The 27003-nt window shown below is 40.8% G+C and overlaps 1 protein-coding gene across 1 annotated transcript in view; it reads right to left on the reverse strand.

Annotated features, from left to right (window-relative positions):
* The window catches only part of COMMD1 (copper metabolism domain containing 1), a 60951-nt gene that overhangs the window by 15340 nt on the left and 18608 nt on the right, over nucleotides 1–27003 (reverse strand). The window lies entirely within an intron of this gene.

The raw sequence follows: 27003 nt of genomic DNA on the forward strand, positions 1-27003 counted from the left end.
ACCTGGCTGCATGAAACTCTAAGCTACCTATTTTTTATTTTTAAACAAAGGTCTTAAGCATGTGAAAACAATAGCCTGGGAGGGATACTCATGCTGGAAATAAGTTCAAATAACAAAACCCACAGTGGTTAGAGTTGGGATTAGACCTTCAAAAGACAATGCATTGAATAGAGACTGTATTACCAGAAACAGAACATTTGAAACAATTTTCTTTTCATTAAAAAATGAATCACCATACTTTCCTCCAGCTAACACCCATTTATCTAACTATAATGAGGGGCTGGCACTTGATGTTTTATTTGATGTCTACAGATTCACCCACCAGAACATAACCACTGCAGGAGCAAAAGGAGCCTGGCACCCAGGTCTGAAGCACAAGCAGCACTGTGTAAAGTTCTTTAGTCTCAGAATAGCCACATCCATATGGACAGATGCACTCAGCTCAATGAGATTTATTGCTATTAGATAAAATGGCCAGAAAAGCAGCTTTCCTAATTTTTTTGTCTTAGGTAAAAGCTCTAATCACTGTCTTCTTAGTTTTCAGCTATGAAGGGCAAAACAGCGTTGTTGGGTTGTTTTTCTCCCTTAAAAAAAACCCCAAACAAACCCCCAGAAACACAAACCTGTATTTTTGCTTTGGAGCCACCTGTGTGTGAAACAGCCAAAGTGTCCTTGCACTTACAGCAAAATATTTCAGGCTTCACAAATCCAAAAAGATGATCCCATGCTACAGGCACTGTCCCAAGGCTATATTAAATAGAAGGGGGCTCAATCCCAGCATGTGCTACAGTAATTTTGAGTCATGTCTCTCTCTCCTTAATTCTGCTGTTCATTTTTTTGGCCCATTATCCATGGGTTGAGTATCCCAAAGTGTGCAGCAACACACCACTACCCCCCAGATGCAAACCTGGGGCACTTAGTAGCAGCAGTATTTAACAAGTGGTGTCTTGCAGGTACTGGTGGATGTGCTGCTCAATATTTACAGCTCAGCTAAAAGCAGCTTTGAAAAGGCCATTTTTCAGCCACACGTACAAGTGTTAATGATTAATGTGCTTTTGTAGGAAGTGGGAAAGAGCAACAGATGTAGCAAAAAGAAAACAATAGTAGGAAAAAGGTTGTTGGGGAAAAATACAGTGTAGAAGTTAAAGAATGGAGGAATGCTCCATCCTTGGAGTTACCAAGTGTAGCATCTCACAGTAAATGAAAGAGATACAGTTTCATTTTGGGGAGAAGACACCTTGACATCAGTACAAATGCTTTCATAGGTCACACAACAGGCCAGCACTCTTTAAAGTGAATACAGAGATGTTTCTTGCTGAAGGAGAAGAAACCCTTCAAAACCTTTACAACAGCCATAATAACCCAACACACACCAAAGACTTCTGGTTGAAGAAATCAAAATTAGCACGTATTTTCTTCTCTTTCCTTTTAGCAAACAATCAGGTATGACAAGGCACATAACTGAGCACTCTGAGACTTGCTTCCTGTGAAGGACAGCACAGCTTAGGATGGGAAAGTAAAATTTGAAGCAGCCTTTAAAAAAAATCTGTCTAAGAAATACACTTCAATACTTTAGCATGACTTTGAAGGTTTGTTATCAGAAAAAGCTTGAAACATAATCAGACCTTCCAGGAGTTTGGCTCCCCATGGTAAAACCCCATGTCTGGCTGGGGAGCAGAGGACTCCTTCTGATGGCCTATCCTGGGAAAGGGCCACCAGGAAGCTGCCACCTCTGACTGCATGAGGAGAGCCATGACAATGAATTACTCTGCTGGAGATCCTTCTCACCCACTTATTGGAAGCTTGCTCTTCCTCAGCACAAGTTGTTTAAATCACCCTGTCATGTGCCTGAAGCGCTCAGGAAAAGCAGAGTCAGGAAGGCTGTACAAAGCACCCCACTCATATGAGGAGAGCAGTAAGACAACCATGTATTTAAAATATCTAGTCAAGGACTGGGTTTATTACCAGAATTTTTTGTTCTGCAGTATCTGTATGGTCTGCACAAGAAAGCAAACATCCCCAACTCAATAATGTGAATCCTGTTGCAGCAAGGAAATTCTTGCAAAGCTTTTCCTTTAATGCCTGAGCCAGGCTGGTTATCTGAAAGACATGCCAGTTCACAGGGCAAGCGACCAAGCTGAGAGCTTCAAAACCTGAAATTCAGTAATCCATCAGTAGTCATTAGTCTCCCATTTAGTCTCTAATGCCCTTACTGTTCTGTTCATGGATTACCCAGTTCTGCTTTAAAAATTGCAGAGATGACATAAGACTCCTGTTATACAAAGCTGTATCACATTCAGCATGGGAACAGTTTGTGTAAGGCTGCAAACCTGTTGCATAAGCTTTACAGAGAACCAGGCTGTATGTGGATTTTATCTTGCTCAATGTGTCTAGTCTATAATCTAGTTTCCAAAAATATCATTATAGCTCCTTCTTGAAAGAAAAAAGACCCTGAAAAGGTTTGAGATGAGATGATGCTACCTATGAATGTTTATATTGGCGATGCTCTAATGTTTGCATAAAGGCTCATGCGACACTTGCTTTCTATCCTTCAAAGTTAGCTTTACATGAATTCTAGATGTATTTACCTTCTATTAATGACAGTATCCATAAATCCAGACTGTTTTTTCATTTGAAACAAAAAAAGGATTTTAAAGAAACAGTGAAGAATCTCACAAACCAATTGCCTCTCACACAAATCAATTGCCTCTGTCAGATGACAACTGTACTTGTTTTTAAGAAAATGTACTTGTTTTTAAGTGAGCAAGAGATCAATACAAGCAGGCAGCTCACAGCCAAACTCAAGCTTGGATGAGATTTCAGAGCTGCAAGATAGTCTTTGTATCCTAGAACTCACAGGAAGGTGAAGGGATGTGAAAGACACAAGATTGTGACCAAAGAATCTTTCAGATCCTCAGATTCACATAAAAAAACCCTGCATTTGAGACTTGCCACCTTACAAACTGAAATCTTGGCAGCAAGCACTCCTACCTATCCCTCCTCCCACCCAAAATAAGGAAAAAGCCAGTGTCTTTTGAAGACCTTTGAAGCTCCCTATGTCAGGAGAGGGCTGATCATTAATGACCAGAAGAAATGCCAGGCAGAACTAAAAACAATGGGACTGGCTCCCATCTGCAGCTCCAGACATTATTCCAGAAGCCTGAAGGAATTTCTCATCTGAATTTCAATTTTTTGTTTTTTTAAAGGGATGCCATCCAGGCATCCATCAAGAACTGAGGAAAGCTCTTGCCTGACAAAGGTTTTTCTCCTGGTTTTCAGTTTTCTACAGTGTGTTCTTTTGAAACCAGAGCTTTAATCAGAGTTCCTTCTATGTCTATCAAAGGCTAAAGTAAAATCCAAACCTGAGACTGCAAACTTCTGCTATTACATCCAGCAACCCTGATTAATTCAATGCTTGAATATTCTCAGTAGAGCAAGGGTGAGTGTAATGCCCTGTGCTGATATTGAAGTGTGGTGCTCAGCAGAATGTTACTCCCATTTGAAGGTTTCATTAGCAATAATTACTTGTTTTTCTTAAGCCTCTACTTGCACATCTTGGAAAATCTAATGTGGACAGAGCAAAGCACTCAATATCCTAATCAATACAGCACTCAGTGTGCTAACTTCTGAAAGGCTGGTAGTAAATTTATCCATGAAGTATCATCTGGGAATCTCAGTGCATGGGTTAAGAAGTGCACAGTGAAAGAGAAGAGAATTTCCTGGTTTCATCTGAGGAGAGCACTTGGGCTGTATCCCACTCGCCCCTCCTGGTCCCAGCCAAGGACTTCATCCCTCTGCACATAAGAAATTAGCTTAGGATCACCAGAAAGCTGCAGCATTTGCCTTTTATAGCTTTGTTTATTGATACCTCTTAAGAAGTTTGTCCCAAAAAAATGTAGGAAATGGAGATCTGTGGAGTCTGCTAATGAAAGGTTTAATTGAGGCTGATGCTGCATCTGGGTTGGGTTTATTTGTTTATGCTTCTGAACACTGATGAGCTCATCAGCAAGGTATGTAAAACAATCCATATTCTGTAACATGAAAAGCAAAGAACTACCAAACCTACTGGCTCCTGACAGAGCTCCAGTGCAAAGGAGTACAGGAGCCTCGGGAAAGAAAGCCAGAAGATGGTTATTCAGCTCTTCAAGTATGTGAAAGTGCAGGATGTATTATAGCCAGCAACTCCCCAGGTTCAACCTGAACTCCTGGTCCTGGATTATCAACTGTCGACACTCTCCCCAAGGTACAGGATTACAAATATTCCCTCTGAAGCTTGTCATTAGGCATTCCAAATAAACTCCAGAACAACCTTGAACCTGGGGATATTTTAAGTAACAGATGCCTGTGAAAAATACAAAGTGAACGAAGGAAAAGACCATGACCTTCAACGAGGCTTTTCCTTAAAACCACCCTTTCTTGAACAATCTGTTTTACTCCCAAGTGTTTCTAACAGTTAAATAAGGTTTTAAAAGTTAGTAAAAGCTGATGGTTTATTCACACCAAACTTGTCACAAAAACTGTTGTTATAGGTGTTTTTTCTAAGAAATTAGGGAGGAAGCAGAGATGGCTTTAATTAAAACAATGTAAAATGGACTGTAAGTGGTTACTCACATATGGTTTAAGTACTCATGGGAGGAGTGGGAAGACAGCTGGATAAATATTGAACACTATCAGTTTCTCCCTCCTTTAGGACAAAGAGTACCCACTCTTAGCTACTTCTAAGAACAAGTATTATTTGAAGAATTACCAAATATTTCTGAAGCAAAGCTTAGCTATCAACTGAGAACAAAATACCAGAGTATTTTTCTATATATGCAGTGAATTTCAGATTTCCTGAAGAACGGTAATAATTAAATGGTTTTGTATTTTATGAGGTTTAGCACTAAAACAACAAACAGTATTCCTAGAAATAGGCACTTAAATTTGGAATAAAACACAAATTCATTAAAATTCCCTCTTAGAAAATGAAGCTTAGAAGCTCAGGGATGGGTGATGGACATCTCACACAGGTAACCTGATAGCAGCATCTGTCTGCGCAATAAACTGGTCTCTTAAATCAAAGGACTGTTGGTGCATAAGTAACTTTATGAGGGAAAAGCAAACATTATGGCCAATAAAACCCTCGCCACACAACTGATGTGTATTGTCCAAAAAACAAAGTCCAAACCAATTATGTTTATTTGAACAGCCGCTGATTTAAACCTTCCACCCTCAGCAGTGAACATGCCTAGGGCTGGGTTCATACTCTGAGCATGGCTTCAGGTCACAAAGAGTCCCTCTAGAGCTTTCTTTTAAAGGTGATCTGGATATACTGTGGCTGAGGAACCACAGGGTGTTCTGACATAGGGATGTGTCACGGGTGGCTACCACGACAGCTGCCAGAGCTCTGGTGCCAAAGGATGGCAGGCAGGTCTTGGGAAAACAAGCCCTGTCCCTGGGAAAACATATCCTGCCCCAAAACCTTTTCAAGGACTCATTTGTAAACAGTCAGGCATCAGCATATTGATAGTTAATGTCCTCCATCGGATCCCATCCCATCCCGGCAGCAAAGCCGTGACAATCCAAGTGCTGACCAGCTGGGCACACTCGCCAAGACTTGGCACCCAGCACTTCACCAGACAAAAACGCTTTTCTTGGGAGATGTGACTTTACAATCAGGCACTGCCAACAAGGACTGTGATTCAGTGCCCAGAAAACAACAGAAGACTTGATCCTTCCCACATGAACACGCCAAACAGCCATCTGAAGAAATAAAGCGTAAGGCAAGCTAAGCTTTAGCCATGTTTTTCATGGAGAAAAGCCTAAAGGTGCTAAATTGAAACACTGATAATAAAGGAAATGTTGTGCTGCTTCCTCTTTGTGAGGTGTCTCCCCTGCTACTCGTTTCACCAGGAACTGAGCAAGCCAACATGAAATAAGCTGAATTTCATAGGGAAACATCTTCTCTGCTAGAATGAGGAGAGACTCCTCTGACCCCCAGCTGCCACAGCACAAGGCAAAAGGACTTCTCCTCCCTGCACTCATCCCTGCAAAACATCACTTTGCAGAGATAATTCATAAATGATTTAAGCCTGGTGTGGAACTCGCTTCATGCAGGCATAAATGCTACGATAAATTCTGTCCCCTTGTGTGCACAGGGGACAGAAGGAAGAATATCATGATAGAAACAGCCCTGTCTCCATCATTGTTTACTGTTTTTCTTTCATTTTCATTTCAAATACACTTTAGAGATAAGCATAAAAAACCCTATTTTCTTTTTTTTTTTTCCTTTCCAGGTCAAATACAATGAACTTGTCCTGAAAGAATGTAACCTTTCTCCAGAAACGTTACAGAAACAAAGTTTTCCGCATGCTGAGAAGAACAGAAACAAAACTATAACTTTAAAATCCAGCTGCTGCGGGCTGATCTCTCCTGTTTCTCCTGTTCCAAAGCCAAACGCTGCTCATCCTCTCCAGGCTGCACCCATCAGCTACAGCCCAGCACTTCAACACCATCTTCTGCTCCTTTTTTTTTTTTTCTTTTGTCCATGTCAATACATGAAACATTATGATAATACAGACAGCTGATAACATCAAAATGTGAGGATTTGGGAAGTCTTTTTAAATTGGTATCAGCCATACTGAAGGATTTGGCCAGACAGCTCCTTCCACAGAAAGCCACACAATGAAATACAGAGGTTTTCCTTTATCCATGAATTACATGTAATTTCAAAGACAAGTATTTACAAATTTCCTAAGAAGCAAAGGCACACAACTCTTTTGCTGGTTTACAAGTACAACATATATTCCCATAAAGGAATATTAAAAATATTATCAATAAAAACTTGACTAAAATTTCCCTCTTTTTGACCTATGTATTTCCTGGTACATTTTTTTCGGGCAGTTTCTGAATTCTGAGTATCAGCAGGGCTGCTTCCTGGCATGAAACTCCCTCACCCAAGGAGTGCACAGGATAAACAGGGAAAGCAGGCTAAGTTAAGCTAGAAGTTCAAGACAGAGGCCAGCAGGCGTTCCTGTGGATTTATCTCTGGTGAAAAAAACATAGATAGTGCTGGCTGCTTCCTGCTCACATGGAAAGGAATTCATGTTGCCATTGTAGGTGATGCTTCAATGTCAAATAAATGGTTGGTTTTTAGAACACACTGACATCTTCCAATGAAAAGATAAAACAACCTGGATTTAATTCTGTCTGTCTTCACAGCCATGCTGTCAAATCCAGTCCCTCCTGCTCCAAACATCACAGTCAGCAACTGGATACATAACAGTTTCCTACAGTTTTGTAGGATAGAATGTCCAAGTAATTTTATTAACCCTTTGATAAATCTTTCATTCTGTAATGGGTATTCACTGCAAAAATATTGACATGATATTAAATTTAAATTATTCCATATTTTTAAGATATAAAGATATACTTGATAAAGGCTAATGAATGCAAAACAGTCTCAGGCAAAAAAACAAGAAACGAAAGCAGAATGAAAGAGGTTTAACTGTTTTTGCAGAAATGTTCGCATCTTTGGTTGCAAGTCTAGAAAACTACTCAGAGCCATACGGAAATATTTGTGGGCAACAGTTGATGGATGAAGATTTTGCTTTATTTAGAGCATTAGAGGAACAAATTCCCTCTTTTTGATCGATATAAAAGCATTTCCCCATTATTTGTATAACAACTTTCATAAATGTGCAGCCCTCAACAAAAATTGCACTCACCTTGAATTTCCCTCTTGTTTTAAAACACTGAGAAGTCAAAGTGTAAAAGACACAGGAGGGAACAGGACACCACTCCAGCTCTGGAGGGGAACAATCAGCAAACTCTCAGCTTTTACTTTAGGATAATGTTACAGGCACAGCTATTACAATGTCACCAAGTTAACAGGAAACAAATACCTCACTAAAAATCCCTTTCACAGCAAACCCTTTCTTTTCACCCCTTCCTACCACTGGCAACGAATAAGATTAAATAGTGTGACCTCCCAAAAGAGGCAGGAGAATGCTGCCACTCAAGACAACACTCAAGGTGTGTGTGGTTTTGGGGGGATCAAGAGACAGGACAGGAAAAGATGATGAACAGTGGTCTTCACCGAGAATGGACAGCAAACACATGCGTCGGTACCACAAACAAACTTCTCTTTGCTGCATAAGTTGAACTTGGAAGGCGGCTTTTGGAGGTGCTGGCTGAGCAACCAACAGGCTTTTACAAATATTTGTGCAATAAACCACACTGAGGAGTATTCACCCCAAGCTCCGTTAGCTGCAGTGCTTAAGGCAGTCTTTGTCGGGCTGAATCTGCCCTTTGAACAGACCCGAGCCACTCCCTGGAGAAGCCTCTCCCTCCGCTGACCACACAAGGAACCTACAGAGGAGACAAGACTCAACACACACCGTTCAGAAGCAATTCTGACTGCCAAATATTAGGTGGGGAGTAAATCTGCCCAGATGTCACCTTGTACTTCTTGGAGGCAGCCACTGGAATTTTGTGTTTTGTTGTTGTTTTCTTTGCTACTTTTATTCTGACTGCCCATCCGGTCACATAAATTTTGTATCCCCTTAGGGAAAAGATCTCTTCCAAGGACCCCTCTGGCACCTTGGATACAAGCTCCAGGGAACTGTTCCCACTACCGACAAACTTGAAGAAATAGCCCAAAGGCATGTATCAGGATGCATAGTACAGAGGGGAAAAAACACCCTGCTTGCAGATGGAGACTCTGTGGGTCCAGCCAAGCTGAAAAAGAATGAAGTACTGATATGTCTCAGGAGAACAGCATCTGTCAGAAATGTCACTGATGTTCTGGCACTGAACTTGGAAACAAATCCTTTCCTTCAGCTGCTGGTGGGAGGGGGAACAAACTAAACCTTGAATAATTCCACTCCTTTCACCGTAATTCACATTTTCTGACATCATCCTAAGCCCCTGTGTAGCAGGAAAACAGGCAGCCCAGTGTACGGAGGCTATGCTAGGGAAGGTGAGCATCACAGAAAATTCAAGTCCTCATGGAAGTAAATAAACCCCTACAATATTTTCAGAATTTCTGTGGTAACAACACCTCTTTGAGGCAGTGATATTTCTCCATTTCAGCTACATCCTCAGTGAAATACAAGCCATTAGTACAACAGTAATTCATCACCTCAAGTCTTATCTTGCTCTCTGGACTCTTTCACAAAAAACAAGGCCAGCCTTAGAGACAGAGCTTTAGCTGAATGAACACAAAGACCCAGGGACTTGTCCAGGAAGCCTGACCTCAGGTAGGTGTTGCAGGGATCAGCCCCAGGAAGAGCCTGTGGCCTTCTTTTTGAAGTAGGATAAAAAAAAAAAAAAACAACTATTTTGAATCTCAGATCCTGAGATTAATAACAAATAACCCTCTCAAAAATCAGTAGAAGTCCCCTTTTAGTTTATATGCTGAAAATTAGCCTTTGTTAAGCCAATACAACAGGTTACTTAGACATAACAGAAACAGATTTTCTGCATTTCTATGTTTATATTTGTAAAAGTTCTCCCAGAAGAAAACTCTCCCACTCAAAGATTTATTTCCAGACCCTGCCCCAGTTTCCCAGTAAGTTAGTTTCTGGTGCTTTTGGCTACTTGATCCTTACATGAGCAATGAATTAGGAGAAAAAAAGAAACAATTATGGTATGCTTATAGGTTTAAGTTGTCATTAACTTGTTTGTTGGCTTTCTCAAACTTCACAGTCTCTCAAAAGAAAGGTTTTTTGATTGCTGAAAACAAGGTATGCTCCAGGTTAGGGAGAATTAGGAATTTCAACCTTACTGGGTTAGAGACAGCACAAACCCTTGCCAGTACCATCCTTCACAGGATAATATCAGCTGGATCATGGTACTAACCATTCTCATACCCCCGAGGAGGATACTGTTGTACCTGGGACTCCAATATGGTTCTGGAATCACAGGAGGCTTCGCCATGTTCTGGAATCAAAGGGAAGGGCAATTATATATCCCTGGTGCCACAAGGGATGTCTAAATAATTCTGAGTTGGTTCTGCTCTTCCACCTGTGGCCATGGCCCTGAGGTCTGTGTGTAACGCATTTTCCACGTTATAGAAAATCATTTCAAGCCCAGGCTGTTAAGAATTGCTTCCTGAACAAAGGCCAGGAAAGTTAGGAGAATACTATTTTGTATTTCTACTTTCAGAAAGTTCCTTACCAGTTTTCATTTGAAACCCATGTCCAGAAGCATAACTCCATTTGTGCTTCAGTGATCAGCACTTTTACACAGGCAGATTCCCATGTCAGAAGCTGCTCTCATGCAGCTACAGCCGTACAAAGGAGTAAGGTTCTGAAAAGCACTAAGCAAATCACTAAAAATTAGCTCCTTCTCAGATAAATAGCATTGACACTGTAGTGGGGATTAGATACACCTCTTGTTTCAGTATCTTGGAATCAAAGCAATAAAAAAAACCTTACAAAAATGACTTGACAAGTACATGCAGGCAGTAAGATCACCATGGTACCTGACTGCAATGCTGTTCAATGATGACAGTGACGGCAAGCCAGAAATCTGGAGGTTTTTCAAACAAGCTCCAAGGCTCCCTTTTAGATTCTGATTTCCTTGGGTGGAAAAATAAAGGGGAGGCAGTGCACAAAAAAAGATGTGATGATGATGATGATTGTGTTGAGTCCCTGGAGGATGAATCAACTCCAGGCTGATGCAGCTTACACTAATAAGCAATTCAGAGCTTTAAAAGTAGCATGTACTCCCTCCCTCCCCCTTAAAACATTTGCTTAATATAGAAATTATTAGAAATTAAATGCTAAAGGAGAAGCAAAATCTTTGAAGATACACAAATACAGTACAAAAAGGCATCTTTGTAAGGTTAGATTTGGCCCATCTTTCATAAGCATAACATATGGGATTAAAGCACAGAATCACAGAATGGATTAGGTTGGGAAAGACCTCTGGGATCATCGAGTCCAATCCATGACTAAACACACAGTGTCAGTCAGCCCATGGCACTGAGTGCCACCTCCAGTCTTTCCTGAAACACCTCCAGGGATGGTGACTCCACCACCTCCCTGTGCAGTCCATTCCAATGCTTAATCACCTTTTCTTTGATGAAATTACTCCTAAAAATTCCAGAAAATACCTCAGAAAGAAGTCAACAGCTCCTCCCAATTTAGTTCCATCAACAAACTTCCTTAGTATCCCTTTAAGGCCTGTGTCCAAGGTGTTTATGGCTTTGCTGAAGATTCCTGGGCCTAAGTGAAACCCCACTGGTGACAGGTTGCCAGCCTGATGTCACCCCCTGCTCTGTAACCCACTGAAATAACCACATTTTTATCCTTGCCGGAACCTCAGAAGAAACACTCTCTGGGTATCTCCAGGGCCTCCTCCACCCTGGAGATTTCTCTCGTTGTCAGTAATTGATAATTTGCTCCTGGCACACCCACACACAGCAAGCTGGCAGGGGTGCAGCCTTGTGAGTTTGAACACAAGTTTCCAAAAGAAGTCTATGGGCATGTATGTTTGTGAGGGGGTGAGCCACACGAGTATCTAACACATTGCAGTGACTCAAATGGGAAAATTTCAGAGATAAGAAGGAAGAGGAGACAAAGTAAAGAGCAGAAAAACCCAGAATAGCTTGTTTTAGCCAGCTGTTTGTGCAAATGGAAGGCTGCACATGAAACCAAATACACTGAGAAATTATCAGGGCATGAAGATGTGCCATTAGCTTTGCAAAGGGTGAGTTTTTCAGCCCACGAGCACAGCACAGAATTTACAGTGCCATGATGGCAACTTCTTTAGTGGTGTAACATACCCATGATCGTAAAACTTTCATTTTTTTTTTTGTTTAGATTCTTATGCTATTACTTTCATACTCAAAAATACCCTGGCAGGACATGAAAATCTCCTCCAGCTTTAACCAGAAAGACAGACTATACATGTAAAGCACTTTGCTTCAATAGAAAAAAGCCCACATCTTTTCTTCAACATCTGACTCATTGTTTTTCACCTGATTTGTCTCTAATTAGTACCAGCCAAGTCTGAAGACTAAACACAAGCCTGAGAGAAAAAGGTCTGCTTGTACAGAGGAGCATGAAATCATGGACAAAACACATCTTCATAATTTCAAGTGTAAGAGATCTCCATGTTCTCGTTTTCAGCACAAAAAGTCATGTTCCATCCACTTTAGTGACCCAGCCCTTGCCTTCATCAAAAATACCATTGAGTGTCAAAGGATGCTGGCATTTGCATTAACAATGCTCATACTGTGAAGCATGTTTACCACTGAGGAGAGGAAAAGAAAAAAATACTTATTTCCATGTGCAACAGACCCATTTGTTCGCATTCGGTTCTCAAAATCTAGTTTCAAGTAAGGCCAACTCACAAATAAAGGGTGAAAGAGGGAGATTAGTGCAGGCTACAGATGACAGATGAGGTAAAGGGGAAGAGAGGGGGAAGGATAATGACCCTTTGGTTTGCTGATGTTCAATGAGGCATCTGAAGACTTCACCCAGCGCGTGCACAATCGATTCTCTCTGTAAATCCATTAAAACCCTTGACAGCATCCTGTTTGAAGCTGGGATTGCCACGTGATTCACTGCTCCAGAGGGGAAAACCATCAGAAAGAAGGAGCAGCGTCCTCATGCACCCCAAGCCACGTGTCCTGTCACCAGCGTGAGGTTCCATTGCTCCAGACTGAGGGACAATTCTGACTGACAGTGGTGTGCATGTCTTCAACTCAACTACAGCTCACTTGAAATGCAAATAAGCTGCTTACTCTCAAGCTGCCCTCTGCCCAATTCTAATCAAGTCTCCAGAGTAATAAGCCTTGTTTGTGTTCACGTGCACCTCAGCTAGCAAAGCTGGTTCTTAGCATAATCATCACTATGAACAAAATTTTACAGCTTAGCCACACAAATGTACCACATAAAGCTCATTACTTCAAATATATTTGAAGATGCAGGTGCCACGTAATTCTTCTGTATTCCATCCTTGTTATTAAAGCTCTGTTCACTAAATCCACAGAATTTTAGACAAGGAGTTTCATGCAAAATTTCAAGTGAAGATTTCATACAGTGCTTTAAAAAAAACTCAAACACCAAACCACACACAGCCATAAGAATATAATCTATTTACAGCTTCCCAGAAAAATCAGCTGTGCTGCAGAGCAAGAACCACACAGTGTTTCCATAACACAGCATTGGGGCTCAGCAGGATAATGGAACAGGACAGGGAGACACCCTGCAAACCTGAACCTTCCCCAGAACAACCTCTGTACCTTCATGTGCTCATGGGCAGCTTTAACCTGGGACACTTGGTGGTTCTCTGCTGTGCTGCACAACTCCACTAAAGGAGAAAAAGCCCAGGAGTTCTGCTGACACAAAACAAGGAACCAAGTTTGGGAGTGAGGAGGAAGCCAAGGGAACAAAAAGATGGAGGAAAGAGACAGAATAGCAGCCTGAGGGGCAGAAGGGAAAAGAGGCAGAAGAAATGAAAGCAGAACCAGCAGGGAAAGAGAGGAGGGAAAAGAGGAGAGGCAGAAGAAATGAAAGCAGAACCAGCAGGGAAAGAGAGGAGGGAAAAGAGGAGAGGCAGAAGAAATGAAAGCAGAACCAGAAGAGAAAGAGATGAGAGAAGTGGGGCCTCACACACAGCGAGGCAGGCAGTGCTGCTGCCGAGGGGTGACTGACCTGCAGCTCAGGACCCGCTGGACTCCAAGCCCACTGCACGATTGCTTACTTCTTTAGCAAAGCCTGAGAGTGACTGACCTTACTGATTAGAGGGCATGCAATATAACCAAATTACTACATTTTATTAGGTGCAAAATGATATTGCTTTACACTCGAAAATTTGGAAAAAGTAAGATGTTCAGAGAAGGACAAAGGTTGAATAATACCTGGAACTGGCATGGAGCAGAAGTCTCTGGGGAAACCATTTCGGATTAAAGGCAGCATTTGACGTAGGTTCTATCAATGGGGAAAGGAAAGAGAAGCACTAAAAGCCGTTTCCCAGATTTTGGATGGGGAGGATATTAACAATCTGCTCCGATATATCTCCATTTCAGATTTTCTCTGGCTGAAAAAAAATCCTCACCAATATTTTCTCCTATGACTTACAGATATCATGAGTGTTCTGCCATTATAATGCATGGAGACATTAAATAAACTTCTTTGCCCACAGGTAAATGTTCTTGTGTGCATACAGGAGGCCTTAGCCAACATTTGTCCAGGTGATAACTCTGTGTGTGTTCCATGTTTTTTCCAGGCTTAGTCAGAGGCGCCTGGGACTGGTTTGCAGGACTGATGTCCATCAATGCTGTGGCTGCAATGCCAGAGATGTACCCTGGCAATACCACAAAGGCTCTGCACTCTGGGAACTTGGGCTGACGGCTTTTCACACCGACCACCAGAATTAATGGAAATCCTTGTGTTTATGTTCTCCACCTTCAGATTGTATCCTTCAAATGGGAATTAAAATACCTGATATATAACTGATTATAAGTATTCATTTATGAGATTTTTATAGCAGTAAGAGGGGTTGTGTAGGAGCCTCCACAATAATAAATACTATTGAAATAAACTAAATAAAATTAATAATTTTGTATTCAAAGCACAGCGAAAATAAACATTAAACAAAGAGAGAATGAATGAAGAAGACAAATTACTTAGCAGCACCCTTTCAACAAACATCTTATTATTCGGGGCAGTGAATGAAACAGAGTCCGTGTGGGAGAGAAAACAAACACACAACCAGAGCCAAGCAAAGGGCACAGAAGAAAGGAGGGCGCGGAGGAGCCGTGCTCCGGCGGGGAATGTTGCCAAATGGGGAAGGCGCTGAGGCAGCAAAGGGAGAGGCCTGGTGACAACTCCCTGTCTTCAGGAGAAAGCCCTGGCCTCTGAGAGGGCTGTTGGACATTGGTGCTTCTTCCTAGGATGGGACACGATGAACCATGCTGACCCGGAGCACAAGTATTTGTAGTCATGTGTAAATTCCTGGCTGGCAGTGAGTCTCATACTCCCTGTTCACACATAAAAGCACTGGCCGTGCTCAGCCCTCAGCCAGGAGCTCTTCATGCTGCCCCAAGGGAAAGGCAGGAGGTGAAATCTCTCCTGGGAGCCAGAAGAGTTCATGGAGAGCTCGACACAGTGTCATGCAAACACACCAAAAGGGGCAGAAGGAAGGACTGAGCTTGGAGCACAGCATCCCACCTCGCACAGCCCCTTCCAAAAATCCTCTTCCAAAAAAGCAACACCGGAGAACAGCAACATCCAATGCTCTTTGAAAGAAAGTACTGCTTGCTCAGAGCAAAAGTCAATGGTTTAGGTTCAAATACAAAGATTTGCTGAACACAAAAAAACCTGGTTTTCTTACCAGGTAGCTTCTGCATGAGGATCACAGCAAGCCAACATCCCTCACACAACTCAAAGGCAACTGGGACGTGACAGCATCATCTAACACCCAAGTCCCTCAAACTGAGTTCTCCTCCAGCAGTTCTGGAGAACAGTCCCCTTTAGAAGTGAACAAGTCCTTTTGATCTCTGTTATAGATACACATTATATTGTTGGCTTTTTGCAAATATTGGAATGAATGTTATATGTATATGGTTAGATGTTGTATATGTTGTATTAGTGTGGTTCCTTCTATTTCTGTGGTTGATGAAGCTTAGAAATGGTAGTATAATATACATATGTGTTGAGCTATGGCATGGTATTGGAGCAGGCACTACTTTTGTTTGTATAACCCAGGGGCTAGAGGAGATGGTTGGAGACCCCCCATTCTTATATTATCTTATCCAGATGAAGACAGCAGTGACCAGAGCTCTGGGGGAGGAATTTATTGCATTTCTGTTATCAGGGAATATGAAACTCGGTGGAGCCAAGAAGATTGATTTATTGAGAAAGGGGCGAGTCAAAAACTAAACAAAGAAACATCCAAAACTAAAAGAGAATGTTTGAATCATGTATGAGAATTTATGAACATGTAGTAGGGTTCTGTTTTTAAGGGACAATCCTTTGTTAGTAAGGTGTGCTCTCTTGGCTGAATGCAGAGACACCCGGCCATATCTGTGTACTTTATTTTTATCTCCTAATTGTCTTTCTATTAAACTTTTAAATTCTATAAAAAACATGTGAACCTCGTTTTTCACAATCTCCAAGCTCTGTGCCTGGAAAAACAAGCCTCTTCTTTTCTTCACTGCCTCTTTCCCCAGAGAGCAGCTTCAAACCCTTGAAACCGATCCATTTGTCCATCATCTTTCAAAGCCCCGCTCTCAGCTGCAGGTATTGTCTTTCTTCTCCCTTAGCATCCACCCAGCTTGACTTGGTGTGCTTGCAGAGGGAAGTGTCAGGAAACAGAGTGGCTCAGTCACACCTCATATCCAGACCATGACATATCTCAGTGCTCCTGGATCACAGGAACTTGGACAATTATCCATGCTGTTAATTGTCATGCAAAGCATTTGGTGTGCTTAAAGCTGTAAGTACTTCTGCTCAGTAAACTCAGTGCTTGTTCCATATGACATTAATAAAGAAACTCACATTTAAACAGGTTTTCTTTGTGATTTCATTTGTAACTAGCATTAATTTTTAGCCCAAGAGTTTTGATTTAATGCAAATACAGGTCTCTCACCCAGCAGCCTGCACTTCTTTGGCTGACAGTTTAATGACATTCACTAAACTACACTTCCCACAGTGTAATGGGAGGTGCTGCATTTATTTTCTGCTTTTGCTTCCTAAAAAATGAAGGCTGAAACAGTTTGCCTCCACTGCCCTTAGCTGAACAAAGTGACGAGGTTTTATCCATAGCACCATTTGAGAGGAGCTGTCAAGCTACATTAATCACTAGGCAGTGCAGACAGAGGGTGGAATCTATCTCACCAAACCTTAGGCTCCTAGAGTTGACCTAGTAATGCCTGCTTTCCTTTGGAGTCCATATTCTTTGAGGGAATAGTCCAAGGCAGACAGATTTATCATTCCCTCAAGCAGCCTGGGTTTCTCCATGTCCTCTCTGGTGAGCTCTGGGTGACCAGCAGGATGCAGACAGGGCTCATTCATTGTTCAACTCAATCTTCAGTGAGAAGAAGCATGTGAATCAACACCTCTTTTTCACATTCTCACAGCAGTAGCTATCACAAAAGCCAATTCTGTCAAGTGGCATGTTTAATTCTCTTTGAATAATCAAGATATTTGTAGGCAGGAACAGGTTCCAGTCTAATTAAATTTGATCAGATTTGAGCCTCCTCCCAGACAGTTGCACTTCATAGCTGTCTCAGAGCATCACGGTGATGTTTACTGGGAAACACGAGAGTTCCATTTCTGTAAAAGCAGGCGGTTCACAATTAGCTGCAGATAACTCAAAACGACTGCTTAGAGCAGAAATGTAATTTTCTGAAAGGGGTTATTGGTCCTGACCATGATGCAGTGCACTCATGATCTGTCACACCTCATTACTTCAGACCAAGGAAGTCAGGCCAGTGTAACTGGCTCTAACTGGATACCTTAGAGAATCTCCTCAATGCTGAGTCCTTTTAAGATGCTGCCTTCCAGGCTGAAGTCTTCCAAAAAAAAGCAATTATCAAACTCATTTTCTCAAGTCCTGTGGTATATTTACAGGTTAAATGGAATGAAATTTTTTAATAGTCCTTAAAGCACAGCTTCACTTTTGAGGGCAATTCAACAGAAATGGAACCAATTGACTGAAAAGTTTATTGCCTGTAAGCATTCAAATACCACTTCAGGGGTTTAAAAAAAAAATCTGGGTATTATAGCAGCTTTGCATGTTCAACCAAGATTCAGAAGCTGTCTAATTCTAATTCCAGTAGTAATTTGTATCTCATTTAGTTAGGCCACTGCAAATTAAATACAGGGCAAGCACATCCCCGATTTGCATTGGTGGAGCCTGGCCATATTTGAACACAAGGAAACTTTGCTCTTTTCATCTTCTATCTGCCTATCTAACTCCACGTAATGCAGTCTGGGAACTCAAATTACAATACCACAATCTTCACTAGGTCTCCACTGACGCAATTTATTACCATTCAATCATTAGGAGTGTGACAATGAGTCTGATTCCCAGCACAGAGGTCCTTTGGTTGTGCAAGGTCAGCGTAAAAAGCACAACTAAGTTATTTCTGTCCATAAAACAAGAGTTTTTCTACTCTCCTTGTGATAAAAAAAAGGGGGGAAAAAAAAGCCCTGAAAAATTGGTATCAAGTATGGCTACTTCTAAAATTGGGACTGTATTTCAAGCATTTATTAACCAAATTAAGCATATGCAATTTAAATTATGCTTTCCTTGTCATATTAACATTTTAATGAATATACATCAGTGAATTGAACTAAAAATATATTGAAGATTTGCATGTCTGATTATCTCTGTGCAGTTTTGCAACTGATAATTTGAAAGGAGGACAGAAAAAAAAACCCTTGTGTGTCAAGGTCTATGCAAAATTACAGCTGCAAGAGGTTTCTTAATCAAAGGATTGTCTTATATCTTTTGTATGTTAGAATCTCTTTCTAAATGAAGAGGATTTGCTCCAGGAATTATGTTCAAAGTAGTCATTTCCTCAAGTAGTATATAGGACAATGATGTCTTAACCAAAAGCACTTGCCAGGGATCTCCTCACTGATATAACCATCTCCTTTCAGAGAAAAGCAGGGAAACTTATGCTTCACCCCACTGCCTTGGTAAGTATTTTCAAAACAAGCAAAAAGAAAAAAAAACTGGAGCAGATGCATGTAAGGAAACAGAGAAAGCTATTTTGAGGAAGAAATTGTCAACACCAACCAACTTCTTTTAACCACTGAATGAAAAAAAACCCTGACCAACAAATGAGTTTTTTTGTTAAAGCTGTGGGTAAGTCAGGACTCTGTTGCTGTTCCCAGACTTAGAGGATCACTTCAGGCAACTCAGCCAAGCTGTGGCTCAGCTCACCACATTTCCCACTAACACTAGACAAAATAACCAGGCAAGGAATAGGACCAGAATTTCAATCATGTTTCTCATTACTGCTGTTACAAATCTATGTAGCTGAGAAACTTTCTAGAAACAAAGAATATCAACACTGTTAAAGTATCAAGATTCCCCCGTTCTTGCAATCTGCGCAGATTCCCACCTCCAGATATCCTTTTAGATCATTTCCATACCAGATACCTTTTCCACCCTTCTCCAAATGAACTCTACCATACAAAACTCATCCAACAACCGTGTCTCTCATTTTCTATTCCTCCTCCATTCTTGGAAGAAAAACTGGCACTTTAGAGAAATTATCCCCAACATTCAAGGAGAGCTGCTTCATTTCTGTTCAAGAGATCACTAGCTAGAATTTAAAATGGGGATTCTTTCAACGTGCATGGTTAAATGAGCATTTTTTCCAAGGCAAGGCAGAGCTCTCAATTTCTTTTGCTCAATTTTGCCCTCAACCTGTCCCTTCAACAAATTGATCCACACTAAAAATAATGTGAGTAGAAAAAAAAAATAAATAAAAGGGTGAGGAGGGAACAAAAAAATTTCATTTGGACTCACTCAGCCACTTTCAGCTCCATGAACACGTCACTGCTGGGGCAGCACAAGGCTGAGGACAAGCAGCAAGGAAAAGACCTGACACCAAAACCACCCTCTCAAACCCACATGTGATCTTCTGTGGCAGTTCCAGTTACTGCCTTTTTTCAGTCCATATTTTGACAAGATGAAGCCAGCATACCAAGGAGCAGACAAATCTATTTAATACAGAGGTAAGTGAACCTGCAAAAAAAGGGCTTTGTTTCCTACAGTCTTCATTCAGTCCCTTGGGAAGGGGCACGAGCCTCTCCCAGAACTTCTCTGCTGGCCTCTAGAAGTCCCTAGTCCCAGTCAGCACTGCTAGTGGTTTGTAACAGCAAGGGAAACTGCAGCAGGAGTGAGAACTTGATTTTTTCCGAACAGGGTGCTAGTATTCCAAACATTTCATGTGGTGATTAACTGCATTTCCGTGCAGGGAGCTCAAAGAACCTCAGCATTGATGCTCGGCTGCCAACTCCCAAGGACAGCTTTGCACACCAGCAGATTCCAGCCAGCTACCTGTGGAATCACTCCGTGAGAGGTTTTGTAAACAGAATGATAAGAGGGAAATAAAAAAAAATTATATTTATCTTTTTTTATTTTTAACTAGGATGAGTAGAAGCTCCAGGAGGATGGAAAGCCCTAGTTTGCAGAAACTAGAATGGAAACATCTGCTTAATGAAAAGATTACACTGAGAACTAGCCATGAACTGAAGGGATTTTGCTTTCCCACTGTGGACTGTTTCTTCTGTTGCATCAATTCTTGCACAGCAAAAACTGGGGTCCATCTTTTATAAAAAGTATATAAAAATATATACACACACACATATATTTAAGATACAATAAAGAGAATCCAAAGGAATAAGCAGCAAAAAGAGTGTAATGCTCTATAAGTGTTTCTCTCCAGTTATGTGCCAGCTTTCTTCTATTCTTCTAATACCTTCTCCCACAGTAGCTCTTCCTAATTAAAATAAATTAAGAACCTCTTCTTACTTACACCCTGAATGCCAATGCTCAGAGATCTCAAAAGGGATCATGACAAAAGGATCTCGAAAGCACTTCTCAACAGCAATGTGGCATAGTGTCAAGAGGGTGGCCAACCGGCAAAAAGACAATTTTGAATGTATTTGGCCAGGCTAGGCCTGTAAAAACAAGATCTTTGTCAGCCAATGCAGTGGGCACTTGTGTTCATAACAACTCCATTTTTTCCTGCGTTTCCTAAGAACAAATTACTTGCTAATGTTGATATCCAAGTCCTCCAAAGAACACAAATGGACAACACCACCAAAGCTAAGATGCAAAGAGGCTTTGATTTGTTGTAAACAGGCTCTCCAGCAAAGAAATTTCCTCTTTTTAAAATGTTTTTTGAGAATCAGGCAAAACTTCTGACTTCTGTTAAAAAGATGCTAGTGGAGATTACAATTTTTGGTCTCCAACTGCATTTTGCCTCAATTACAGACTGGCTTTGCTGCAAGGTCATGCAGCCAAATGGTGCCAGTCTGCATGTGGCATGCTGTGCAAATGCAGTGCTTTATTTGCATGTTTGCAGACACTCTCCACACAGCCCCAAGTCCACGGTGGTGGGGAATTGCACAGACAGTGGGACAGCCTGTGATTATTTACACAAGAGCTGCACAAGCCACATTGAAACTGCTCTGCCAACCTGCCTCAAACAGAACAACTCCTTTTGTGATGGGGGAGATGCAGTTTAGGGTCTCTGACTCTGCAGAGCAAACTCAAGAAAAGGTATATGGTGAAACACTTCTGCTGGGACAACTTTCAACAGCCACATCTGTTGACCCCAGCTGCCTCTGTGCTAGCCTCTTTGCAATCTGTTTCTCAAGGCTGCAAGAGGTGCTCTGGAGGGCATTTCATCAAAGCTATCCCACATTTTATTGCTGTGTGTGAATGCCAGATTGATGTTAGATTGCAAAATATTTGTTGATAACACTGATATCATATATAACAGATTGCAAGTCCTCTGTCATAATGTGCAAGACCTGAGAAAGTAAAAATTTCAAGGGTCCAGGACTGAATCTGAATTTAGGCATATGAAAGGCAGTAAATAATCATCACAGCTGGCTTCATACAGCTCACCTTCAATTAATGCAGAATTTCCCCCTGTAATTCCCTGAGCTCAGCCACAAACAAAAATACTTATATCTCAGTTAACTTACTCTATTTAATAACTTCAGCAAATCCAGTTCCAGAGTAAAGACAGGGAATATATGAGTATGTGTGCACTTGCATATCCTCATATACAGGGCACAAATAAACCAGCATAGAAACTGTCAGCACAACTGATTATAGAATATCCTTGCTTTGTATAGGATGTATGCATGAGGTAGAAAATACTGTCAGATATACCCAGTGGAAAAGTGACAGTTTGAGTCAGACAGTTATTTAATACCTCCATTTAATGCTCTTATCTCCTTAACATACTTATTACACTTCCATGTCCCAAGAACTACAAATAACAGAATTCTCTTCTTGTTCCCCAAGTTTCTCCCTACTCCAAGAAGGTGACAAAAATTGACCTGTCGAAGCAGAGCACTACAGAGAGTACCATGCAGAGGATTAAGTAAATAACTGAATTAAGTCAGTCAACTGTGTTCATTTCCTCTGTGCTGAGTGACCTGCTGCCCTCTCCATTTTTTATTTGCTTTTGCACTGTACTGCCCTTACGTAAGTGTTCCCTCCAGCTCATAAATTTCCAAGGTGAACAAAAGCTCAAATGATTACATTCAGCTTGGCCACAAAGGTGATTTTTTTCCCAACTGACTTCTACTTAGCAGATTCTATCATTTTAATCACATAAAAATATTAAGCCCATTTGGGTTAAGTTGATTAATTTGGCTTCTAAATGCCTGTGCTTTCCCATTTCTGACTGGAACATCGTTTCTGATGATATTAACAGCTATAAAGATTAAGATAGATTATGGCTGGAAAGGAAAAATGGTTTGGTGGTTGCTTTTCCTTCCTTTTTGCAGGCCAGGCTGGCGTTATTTTGGTTTGGGTACCTGGAGCTGCTTTTCATCTCCCCACGCATCGCTTTGCCCACACCAAAATCCTACAAAAAGCAATCTTTCCAAACAGATCCTTACATAAAAAAACTGGAGATCCATTATCTGGTGCTATTTTCAGCCATATCTCCGAAGCAGCCTGACCTGGAGTCACACAGAAGCAAAAGCAGGCGCAGCCATAATCCTTCCTCCCTATGGCATGAGTTTACTCCTGATGTTCTCTTGGTCTGACCTCTCTGCAGCAGCAACAGCTATGGCTGGGGATAACTGCAGCTGACAAAAGCCAAGAGAAAAATGGCTTAGAAAAATGCACAAAGCACCACCACATCCTTTGCAGCGTTCAGTCTGAACTCCCAGCAAGGGAATGAATTTTCTAGAAGATTTTTTTATTACATCGTGAAAACATGCTTATGTGTGAATGCTAAAAATAAATATAATTTGTTTGTAGCACAGACGATAGAAATTTCAGCCTAAATTTGTCTAGACCTAATTAACAAGTCAGAAAAAAATTAATCTCCCAGAAGTTTACTTTGAGACCTACTTCACTCCTTCGCAAAACATTAATTAAATCTTTATAGTCATTGCAACTAAAACTTGATGAAATGTCAAGCTCCAGACCTTCAAAATATTGGTAGCATTTTATCTCCTACATATAGCACAAAAAGCCTTATGAACTCTTTCCACACATAAAGCAATAGAATTATTACCTGAATTGTTATTATTATTTTCTCTTAATTACTAGGGTCTGGACCCTCCCAGTAGCAGACAGTAGGTAAACTGCCAGCTGACAGTTCCTACTTTTTCAGCATCAAGTATGCTCTTGCACTGGCAAAGGTGCACTTCACCTAGCAAGCCATTTCATCAGAAAGTATTTTAGCTCTCTGGGGAGAGTTTAAAGTGACAATCAAAATATAATCATAAGTATTGAATATTAGAATTTCACTGAAAAGGCTGTTGCTAATGTTTGCTTGTTCCTTAAAGAAAAATACTTGTTTTTATGAAGATACATATCCCTGGTGATTTCAGACCAGAGAAAGTATATTGAATAAAAGGCTGCTGTTTGCCCTTAACTTTGAAAGAAATGATCCTAATTTCTTACCCTGTATGTAGCTTCTGGTATTTGCTACATTGTGGTGTTTAGTTACTGTATATCAGTAACTATTATGACCCCTCTGTCAGGTAGATGCTTTTAAGAAAAGGAAAGTGAAGAGAGATACAATATTTTGGGAAAAAAAAATCCTTTAATCCATAATCCTGATGTGATTACCTCAGGTTTTTCCAGGAAGAATTGTGCACGAGAATCCCAGCTTCATGTTAAACCAGGGCAGAAAATACTCTTTGATCATAAAACATGCTTTAAGATCCAACAAAGCCCCAACAGAAGTGATATTACATGGATTACTGGTATCTTAAACACCGAAAAGAAATGTATGTGGAAACACCCATTCTGTAAATAAGTTAAAGCAAAAAAGCCAAGAACAAATTCTCAGTTAATCTGTAATATCTGATCAGTCTCAGATATTAAACTGCAAAATACACAATGATATATATTTATATAAAGAAAGGAAAACTTATTGGCAAATCAGCCCACAGGAAGAACAACACAGCCCCAGGGGAGAGGCACATCTTCTGAGGAAAATAACATGACAACATCCAGAACACAAGTTTAAATATAATCTTAGTGCCAAGCCACTTGGTGCAATCTTGCAATCTTGGTGCAAAACTAATGCATTAATTTTCTATCAATGGCAAGGTCAGGTATAAATCTGGGACTGAAGTGTGCAGGTAAGCCAACACTGCACAGCAGTGGCTGCCCACCACGTGGAGCAGTGCTGGTGCAGAGGGGCAGGAAGGGCATGAGAAGGAGGATGCTCCAGATCTCTCTCCCGCCCCTCTGAGCAGATTCATGTCTGGCTGAAATTTCATACCAAAAGGGCTTTACAGACATGCTCAGAGAGGGAGAACAGGATAAAAAAGGACATAAAGAAGGGGGCAGGTAGCTATAGATGTTTTAAGAGAAAGCCAGCAAGGTAGATAAAAACCCCAAGAGGATAAAACCGTGTGCCAAAGAAAAGATGGGCTGTTAAAACGGAAAAAATGAACCAGCAGCGATGAGCTCTAAATATCACAAGATGAAGGCAAATGCAGGCTAAAGTGCAACTGCTTTATAATTTTATTTTTAGTCATATTGTTAAAGAAAATGGGCTTTCAAAGCTGATGGCTAGCATGTTCATCTGCCTTTAATCTTAATATAGATCTGCCAGGATCTATAAAGACTACAACACCAGCATAAAGCAAACTTTTAATGTTGCTTTAAAATCTTTACTGAAGAAGAGTTCAAACTCCAATTTACAGATCCTGAATCAAATTTTTCAAAGTTTGGAGTATGATATTTTCAAATGTTCCTCATTAGAAGTGTTTTTAAGAGTACCTAGGGAAAAAGGTTCATTTTTTTCTCTTATCAGGAATGGCAAGGCTAGCAAGAATTAATGCACACAAGTTGTGATGGATTCTCAAACACAGAAACATCTCTCTCCAGTCAGAAAACATTTACAAAATTTGCCAAAATTCACATAAACTCAGTGTAGTGGCATTTATGAACCAGTCACTTCCAAATCCCCATTCCCAACCACATCAGGTCTCACACACAGAGTCTTCCCCTTATGAAAGAGCTGACTAAATTTCAGAGAAGGCAAACAGGAAGCAAAGTTATTTATTGAAGCAGCAGGAGCAGATACTTCACCAAGCAGCCTGGCCTTCTGCTGGGTAGAGATCTAAATCCAACCCAGAGACACTGAGAAGAATCAGAGTGACTTCTGGAAAGGTACATTTTCTACAGAGCACTTCTTTGCTTCTGTTGAACCATGAAATATTAATGTCAATTCATTACATATCAATGCATTTGTATATTCCCCTGTTATCATGTGTCCAAATGAAAACAGTCTGTTGTGAATAATTTATTCCTGAATCATCAGCCAGCTTTCCTCTTCAAAGCCAGATCTTCATTATTCATCAAATGCCATCTATGGCTGACAACTTAGAAAATATGTTCTCTGCTAAACTTAAGAAAGGTACCAGTATATGTGTATTTGATGTGCTACAAAACTTGATATTTAGAAGAGATGTGCTAACAACAAAGTAAAAATACTTATAAATACTATAAGACATGACAGTTTCAAGTTAGTGAGCTGGATCCAGTGTGCAGGAACAACTTGTTCAACCTCCAGTAAGAGTCTCTGTGACCAGTCTTTCCAGGAGATCCCCAAATCCCTGTGGTTTCCCAAAACTCATCCCATCACAGGAGCATACAACCTGATGCACAGTGCCTCCACCCAAAGATTTACAGCAGACAACTTATTTAATCCACAGCTAAAGGCCATGTGAAACCAGAGCTCCTTAGAATAAATGTACATCGACTCAAGTAGTGACAATGCTACTTACTCCATGGTTGTTTCGGTAAGTACCAGTTTAACTCACACCAAGTGTCAGGCTTGCCACAGCTAACTGGTGTCCTCAGGGAAGGAGGCAAAATTGTGTTTGATGGCAGATCCAAAAATGCATTTACACAACCATATTCCTTTGCAGCATGAAGGAGCATTGCTAAAATAATGAATTTTGATTTTGTTGTGGGGCTCTTCAGTAAGAGACATTATAGTGTCTCAGAAATGTGTATTCTTCCTCCATGTTCACATCCCCTGACTCTCTCTGCAGAGGGTGAAAGAAATCTAAATGACCTTGCTGCTTGATGTTATTGTAAAAATCCATTACTGGGGGAAAAAAGAGTTTCAAAACAGGAGTCACTAACTACATAATCCCCTTATGAAACACAACAGCGATTCTGAGTTAAGGATGCATTTTTTAATGGATGCAGGTATTTCTCCCATTTACTCACTAATGTACTCAATGTACTTATTATAATGTGCTCCCTGTAACCTTTTTATTCAAAGTAACCTTTTTCCATTTGCTGCTAACAGAACACAATAATTTTCAAACTCGAGATCCTGAGCAGAAAACGCCACTTCTTTGAGGTTAGGAAAAAACCTGAAGCCACACACCATTATCATATTGGTCACTGCAGAGATCCATGAGTGGAAGGCTCAGGGAGGATCAGCTTCCACTGACTGCAAAGGAAAGTGAACTGACAGAATAATTCCAACATTCTGTCTCTGTAGGATCCCAGCTTAGATGTATGCTCATCCTGGTCTTGGCTTAGCCATACAGTTTGAACTCAATCATTCCTGTGCACATGGATATTCCAGGTGTGTGCACCTATGTATGGACTGAGGTATTCCTAATTCAGGTACTCTTGCTATTAAAATACTATGAAATACAAGGAACCTTGCTAAACATTAACTGTTAACCTCAAAATGCCCAAATCAGCTCATGGCATGATTTGCAGTAGCTACTGCTAGGAAAAGAGGTTTTAAAATTTACTAAAACATTGCAGAAAGAAAAGATACCAAATTGAAACACGCTTTCTGTCAGA

The sequence above is a fragment of the Pseudopodoces humilis genome, chromosome 3 (genome assembly GCF_049639895.1).
Source record: "Pseudopodoces humilis isolate 2021_Gansu_Grassland_sample_001 chromosome 3, ASM4963989v1, whole genome shotgun sequence".
NCBI lineage: Eukaryota > Metazoa > Chordata > Aves > Passeriformes > Paridae > Pseudopodoces > Pseudopodoces humilis.